The sequence below is a fragment of the Salminus brasiliensis genome, chromosome 25, assembly GCF_030463535.1.
Source record: "Salminus brasiliensis chromosome 25, fSalBra1.hap2, whole genome shotgun sequence".
NCBI lineage: Eukaryota > Metazoa > Chordata > Actinopteri > Characiformes > Bryconidae > Salminus > Salminus brasiliensis.
Window position 1 is genome coordinate 4,420,532 of NC_132902.1, and position 8,313 is coordinate 4,428,844.

The 8,313-nt window shown below is 42.6% G+C and overlaps 1 long non-coding RNA gene across 1 annotated transcript; it reads right to left on the reverse strand.

Annotated features, from left to right (window-relative positions):
• Positions 1-6,815: 6,815 nt before the first annotated feature.
• LOC140547876 (uncharacterized) lies at positions 6,816-7,642 on the reverse strand. Its single transcript, XR_011978524.1, has 3 exons — positions 7,564-7,642; positions 7,083-7,415; positions 6,816-7,002 (listed from the first exon to the last, which is right to left on the reverse strand). It is a non-coding gene; the product is annotated as an uncharacterized lncRNA (long non-coding RNA).
• Between the last annotated feature and the right edge of the window lie 671 nt (positions 7,643-8,313).

Consider the following 8,313-nt stretch of genomic DNA (forward strand, 5'->3'; position numbering starts at 1 on the left):
TAATTCTCCACATCAGCTCAGTATGAAAAGCTGCTGCCTCATTAGATCAGTGATTTTACAGCAGGACTCCTTCACATCCACACACTCCTACAAACTGTAAACCCCTTTACTGAAACACAAGCTATCTGCTTTCCATGCATTCCTGTGAGTGAACAGCTAAACTGCTCGCTTGGTTTAGTACATGAAGACCTCCTGCTTAGCATTATAGCTGCCAGACAGAGAGATAAACAGTCTATCAGAGAAGTTCTGCCTTTTCTAAAACCTGAATATTATTAAAAACTGATATATCTGTAGCAGAACACTACTTTATGATCACCAGCTGGTGGTTAATGTTGATATCTGGATTTTAAGAAGTGAGTGTAGCATTTAGCAACATCTCATTTAGCTAATGTTAAAGTATGAAGAAAAATCCTTCTGTTCTGCTTTCTTCTTAATCTGATCATATTTCAGTAATATTTCAGTAATATTTCTTGGGCTTGTTGTTCATGTATCAGTGACTGCTCTGGAAGTCAGTCTAATAGTCCGTCTGGATCAGGGAAAAATTCAGCTGTTAGTTTACTGATATTTTGACTCAGATATGCAATATTTTGACATTCTACCTTTTTATTAAATAATTTAGCTATCTGTTAAAGAAGAGAGATGAAGGATCTGTGGCGCAAAACGTTGCTTCTGTTGCTATAAGGGAACATTTGGAGTGATATTTCTCCTGAAATCATATATAAAAATTTCTCATTTAAAATAAATAAAAGTGAATAGAATTAATTAAATGCAAAACTAACCTATGATATACCCTTATTCATTTCATTCATTTATTATTTTTAATGATTTTCTCTGTGGGTAACAAGAAATATGCATGGAAATTTAAACTTTCACCCATGAAATACAGAGAGACTGCTGATTGGTTGAGAGTTGAGGAAAGACCCACCTTCAGGAGCTGCAGGTTAACAGGGTGAAGCTGCTGCTCAGTTCAGGGTAAAGCTTCACTAGCGCTGCCGGTTCAGATGTTCAGCTTAAATAAAGCTCCTGTTTAGTTTCCTTTAACTTCATCTAATCATCCTTTACTACCAACACTACATTTCTACAACTTCTCCCAACTTCTCAACTGTTTTCCTCTGTAAGAAGCAGAGTGATCAGCTTCTCCTCATCTTCTGATGTTTCTGCTAGTTTAGAAGCTTTACTGAGGAATAATACATTTAACATACTGCAGTTTTTTTTTTCACTAAACACACACAGCAAAGTTTAGTGAGTGATATATATCTATGTGTGTGTACATTGATATATGAGAGACGAGGCGAGGCGAGTGGTGCCTACGGTAGAAACAGAGACAAGGACTGAGACAACACAGAGAATGGATATTGCTGCTGCTGCACGTGGCCCGAGGACCTGGAGCACGCAGACAATGATCCGTCCCCGGCCCTGCCCGAGCCCCCTACCAGCCGTGGGACCCGGGACAGGGCACGATGGGTCTCAGTGGCAACCATGTCATGACACTGCCTCCATTTACCTGCCTCCCCAGTGGTTGCCCAGACACCGGGGAGCACCTCACGTTCAACCCTGGTGGATGATGGTTGATCTTTTATCCACCCCCCCCGCCCCCCTGTCTGTGGGGGAAGAAGTCTGTGGGGGAAGAATGATAAAAGAATGATAAAAGGTCATTTTCAGTGCTGGTTGGTGAAGGTGCAGTTCTGACCCAATAGGTGTAAAAGCAAGCAACTACTTACCTCACTTCCTGTGCGGAGTCCAGGGCCAGTTTGCTGACTGCGGTCAGGAACCTGTTGGTAAATTCCTTCTTGTTGGTCAGCACACGAGAAGCCCCCAACTTGTAAGAGAGCCGTGCATCAGTGCTGACAGTTTGTACTGTGTCTTTAGAATGACCACTGATATTGATCACATGACCACTACATTTAGTTTACAGTTCAAATCTATTAATGAATATAAAATGTGATGTTTACCTGAATCCACCAGCCAGTAGAGCGTGCAGGACCCGGCCAGGTGAGCAGGTCTGCAGCATCGTGCTGAGGGCCACCTCTACGTCCTCTTTGATGCAGTGACTGGACTCCCCAGTCTTGTGCAGAAGGACACAGGCAGTGCTCTCAGCCCTCTTCATTGCACCCAGAAGGTTCCAGGTGACTCTTCTGCAATTTCTACCAAAAAATGTCCAAGAAAGGATCAGCAACAGAGTCACTGGCACCTAGGGCTCACTGATGGGTGTCCATTGAGGCCCCATCACAACTTACAGGATGTAAAAGAGCTGCTGATTATGTTTTGGTGCCAGAGAACACAGAAACCCTTCAGAGGTCTTGTAGAGTTCATGCCTCTAATGCTCAAATCTGTTAATGCAGCACAAGGGGGAACAACTCATATTAGACAAGTGGTATTAATGATATGGCTGATCTGTGTACACACCTTCTTTAAAGAGAGCATCCAGTTATTATGAGCAAAGCAGACACCTTGTCCCGTTAGGAGCCAACTGCCCTTCATATAATCCACCCTGCACTTCTCAAAATACAGCGAGTTACTGAGCTCTCCCTAACTGTCTAACATCACTCCAGCTTCTGTAAACATGGCAAATTCACTCAGGACTCAACAAAGTTGATGCTGGCTCATGTTTCAGAGTCCTGAGTTAAGCCATGTTAAACAAACCCATCATGCAGTCAGAGAACTAGTTAACACTATGGGCTCCTACCCACTTAGCCACCATGCTAACGCTCCCATTATGAAAGCCTCAGTTTAGGGTGGAGCTGCTAGCAGCATCGTTAGCTAAGGAGCTAACACTGTTTTAACTCTGAAATGATGTCGGGTTAAAAAAATGCTGTTTGCTGTTTAGAACACAGTAAACTTACTTACCAGACAGTGTCAGCTCTTTAAAGCCGTTTTACAAAATGATCCATCAGCCAGCAGAACTTCCAGGAGCACAGCACAGCATAGAGGCGCGTATTTCTCCTCTGTAGAGCAGAATATTCACTGCATGTCTGCAGAGCTTTACACTCTCTTTAACTCCACCATTAGAGCAGCTTCACTCTCCACAGGGTTACATCTACTCTCTCTGGGTGGCTATATTGTCACTGATTTTTATGTGTCAGAAATGTTTATTGTAAAGTTTTGAGTTGAACAGATCTGAATAAATAAGTGAGATGGAAAAATGTGTTTTTCATTTATCTGCGTAAAAATTCTGCACAATAATAGTTGCCCAATAATTGTGCAAATAGAGATATTCTCCCAAGAAAGCCAAAACCTCACTTTTACTTTCTTAAACATTCATGTTTGAGGTTTATTAACATTTTGGATTAACAGAGAGCACTGTAGTTGGTTAGATACCAGCATGTCCTCAGAAACCAGTATCAGAAACCAGTATCAGAAACCAGTATCAGAAGCCAGTATCAGAAGCCAGTATCAGAAACCAGTTGAGCAACTCAAGCTGGTCTGAGGGGAATGAACAGAGAGGCTTTAGCTACAAACAGCAATTTCTATCTAAACCTCAGTGAACAAAGTTCACCTACTGTCAGAGTTATCAGACTGTAATACTCTGTAAGACTGTTTGTCAATATTATACCATCAAAACTATCAATATTATAAACAGGAGGCCATATGCTGCTGGCTAAGCTCTGCTGCGTCTTCTTGTTTTAGCCTGTAATGACAGCTTGATACAGCTGGTTTAAGAGTTTATGGAGGGGTACTTCTGGTCCTGTCCTCAATAATAGAAGCTGTGCAAGTTCATCATCCGACAACTCCTTAAGACCGGTCATGTAATTTTAAACAGTGAGAGAAGTGGGTGACCACTAAAGACACTTCTGACCAGGCCAGAGATTAACAACAGACAATAAGATGAGCTAAAATACAAAAAGAGAGAGATGGGAGCTGAAAGTAATGGAGTAGAAGAAGATTAAGTAGAGAACTGTGTTCTTTATTTGGGTTCTTGTGGTTTTTCTTGTAGATGTTAATCTGTACACTTGTGTTGATGGAGCAGTTGGATTGCTGCTCTGTAGGACGAGGAGGACAATGCTGCAATCATCCTAATTGTATGAGCCTTTCATTAAAAGTTCATTAGAGGAATGTCAGACGAAGCCGATCTGTAGACAAGTTACTTTCAGTTCTGCTGTCTTCAGAAACCCCCTGAGAAAACCCCTCTGATCTAAACTTTAGACCGGTGTTTTATTGTGTGATGTATGTTTGTGGATCTGACTGTAAGTCTGGTCATTGACTGCTTCAGCAACCAGAACCCTGTAGAAGAAGAGATGAAGAGACGTTCTAGATAAACATTAAGTACTAAAGCAGTGCAGAATGAGTGAAGCTGTAATGACAGGGTTTACTCACTGGGGGGCAGCAGTGTGTGTGCTGAAGTTCACAGCAGCATACAGTACATCCTGCTCTTCTGTGGGATCTAGAAAAGGTTTGGAAGTAGAGGCTGGAGATTCCCTGTGTGTGTAAGAAGGTCTGAACTGAACACTGGAGTAGTGAACGTCGTCCTGTTCACCTGAGTCCTCTCTCTGTGTGAGGTCAGAGGTCATGGCTAGGACTGAAATGTTACCATACACAGGAGGAGAGTCACACTGAGAGAGAGAGAGAGAGAGAGAGAGAGAGAGAGAGAGAGAGAGAGAGAGAGAGAGAGAGGTTTGGAAATAGGCTACATTTGATGATGTTTAGTCTCTCCTCTCTAACGTATTCACCTGTTCACTCTCCTCAGTGCTCCTGTGCTCTTCAGACTTTCTCCTCCTGAGAGACAGTCAGCAGTGTTGACAGAAGTTAAAGCTTTCATTTAATGAAATTCATGTTCAAACATTTATCTGATTAATAGTTCACATACCACAACCACAGAGCTGCTGTGATGAGTATCAGAGCCACCAAGACCACCATCACTCCCACTGTGACCAGATTTAGCACTGAGCTCACCTCTGGACCTTCAGAAATAAACCATGAACCACATCATAAATTACAGAGAAGAAAAAAAAAAATCGAAAAAGAAAATAATTTAATACAAATTTTCCACTCTGACCCTGAAACTGCTAGTTTATGACTTCTAAACCCAAAGACCAACGCTTCAATATAAATGTGTTTACAGCTGTTATGTGCATTTTATCAATGTAATTAAGGCCCTCTATCTATCCACCTAAATATTTCACCCATACTGTTTTTTATGCCTTTATTGTGTATTTAGATTTTATTAAAAGAGCAATAAGTCACACAGTGAGATTCGGGTGGACTTTATTATACAGTCAGTAGTGGGTCAGTAGTTTCCTCTCCTTCAGTAATTCTCACATTTAAATATTTGACAGAAGTGCTAACATATACAGTTATGATCCACAGCTGTGTTTACATACACTCAGCATGTTTTATCTAATATTAGGTCAGATGTCCCTTAGCAATTTGCACCATGACCAGACGCTTTGGGTAGCCATCAACAAGCTTCTAGCAGAATTCTGTGTGGATATTTGACTTCTCTTATCAGAATTGAACCCAAGGTTAAGGTCAGAGTCTGCTTTATCAATTACACTAATGTGTTTGGGCTCAGCGTCAAGTTTCAACCGTCTTGCTGAAGAGTTCTGGGGTAGTCTGCCTTTGTCATTATTCCATCCACTTTTTGCAATATCTGGTATACTTGCAGAAAAAATGTCTGAGAATGATGCTCTGGTGTTTAACGGCTCAGCTTTACTTCTCCAAACAAGCTTCTGATCACTGTGAACAATCAAATCCAGAAGGCTTTTCTTTTGTCTGTGTGGTTCAGCTGCAAAGAGCTTTAAAGGTGTTGATTTAGGAGCAGGGCCTTCTTTTGTGGACTGCAACCTTTAAGTCCAATGTAAAACCTGCTGTTCCAGCAGCTTCCAGTTAATGGCAGGCCTGTGCCTTGATGGTTCTTATGTTGTTTCTGACCATCTGAACCGTTTTCGTCTTAGCTGATGGTGACAGTTTGGGTCTTCTTACAGACCCTAGTGACGACACCTTCCAATAAGCTGTTCTTACCTATAATTGTTTAAACTGATGATCTCGGAATCTGCACTTGTGTAAGTCTACATAAGATCTTTCTCAGATCTGCACTGAGCTCCTTGGACTTACACACCCATGTACTGTGTGTTGGCCAAATCAATGACTGCTTTCAACCAAACCCTGGAGACAGAAGCTACCAGCTGTAGACAATCATGATCACCAACAGGAAGTTAAGAGGTATTGGTTTAGGCAAATTAAAAGACATTTAACACCAAATAATTCATAAGCCAATGACCCTGTGTTGATAAAAAAATAAAGCAGGTGGACAAATAAAAAAACATATTTTCTACTAAAGATGTTTGTCATGATATTCATGTCCATGATAAATGTGTGTAAAACATCCCACTACAACTATACAGTATATCAGCCATGTTACAAAATCCCTAAATCAAAGAGAGGGTGTAATCCAAACTGATCATCATTCTACAACTGCTTACGTTTCACATCCAGATGAACGGGTGTAGAGCTGTGATGTCCTAGCTGGTTGTGAGCGGTGCAGTAGTAGAGTCCGCTGTGCTGGGAGCTGATGTTGGTGATGCTGTAATTCTGGCCTGTTGTCAGCGGTGTGTCTGCAGCTGCTCTCTGCTTAAACCAGGAGTAGGAGAGAACAGGAGGGTCTGCATCACTGCTGCAGCTCAGAGTCACTGACTCTCCCTCCTCTCTCTCTCCAGAGGGAAGCAGCACTGCTCTGGTGTTTCTGGGAGAGTCTGGTTGGAAAGTTGGTAAACAATCATGTTTCACTTATTAGTAGAATGATAGAAGATTAGATTATTAGTGAGTGTAGAAATGTCCACTCACACACTGGAGGAGAGAGGAGGCTCTCATGGCCTTCAACAGCACAGCTGTAGTTGACCGCTCCACTGACCACAGCTACAGAGCAGGAGGCAGATCTGCAGTGAGACTCACTCTGTCCGTTCTTGTACCAGATGTAAGTGGGGTTATTGGGCAGAGTGCAGGTGCTGCTGCAGATCAGTGTTACTGTCTGTTCCTCTGCAGCAGTTTCCACTTTCACCTGCAGGCCTGTGACAGACTCCCATCAATGTCTTTACAGCTCAGACACAGATTAACACTGAGAGACAAACATAACACACGGCTCCTACCTGTGACAGAGAGAGAGACACCAGCAGAGCTGTGTGTGTGTTTCCAGTAGGGGGCTTTAAATCGGAGGAGATATTCTGCTGCGTCGCTCTGTGTGAGATGGTTCAGTCTCAGTGTGATCATATTCGCTCTCTCACTGAAAAACTCCACTCGGCCATCTACAGGACTCAGCTCTCTGTCCTGTGTGTGGAGTCTGATGTACCAGGCAGGCTGGGGGTCAGGCTGCTGACGAGGGAAGGTGTAGTATCCGTGGATGTCCACTGATAAGCCAATCAGAGTGCAGATAGTCTGTGTGGAATAAGAAACACTCCAGCAGCTGCTCTGGTTAAAAACACCTGAAAGAAACAAAAAGAAATTAAAAATCAATCAGTTTTACAATCAGAAATGCTGAAACATCAGCGTCTCATATCTACTGGATATCACTGAATATGAGTTTACTGTAATCAGACAGAAGGAGGGAGAAGTTTACAGTGAGGTTCTTACAGACAGCAGGAGAGCGGAGCTTCTCATATCCTCTTACAGCGCAGGAGTAGCTGCCTGCATCCACAGTACTGTCATGCACATAAAGCCATCTGTTGTACCTGTTAGATAAAGGCTGTCCGTTCTTGTACCAGATGTAAGTGAGGTGGTCAGGCAGAGTGCAGGTGCTGCTACAGGTCAGCTTCTTTCCTCTACTCTCTGTGTCTGACACTGTAATCTTCAGATCTGCAGGAGAGTTTAAAAAAGGTCTGGTGTTCTTTTCATTTACAGAATATTAATAATTAATAAACTAAACTTATTTAATAGAGTGCAGCTCTACCTGTGACAGACAGAGTGACTCCAGATTGTCCAGTATAATTGCCTCCATCAGTGTAGAATCTGAATCTGTAGGTCTGAGCGTCTCTCTCTCTCAGGTCAGTGATTCTCATACTACAGTCATTCTGGGAGCTCTGTCTGTTCTGCACTCGGCCCTGATACTCCTCATCCTCTCTCACATCCACAGGTTCAGCACCAGTCTGCTTTTTAATGAACCACACTGATTTAGTCACTGTGAGTCCTCTAGGGAATTTATAAGAGCAGGAGAGATCAACTGATGATCCTTTCAGGGCACACACACGTTCAGCAGTGTAAGTCACACCCCAGCACTGTTTACCCAGCACACCTGGAACATACACACACACAATAAATGATACCAGTGATGAGCACTACACTCTGTGTAGAGTTGTCTTTTGTCTGTCTGTCTGCTGTGAAGTG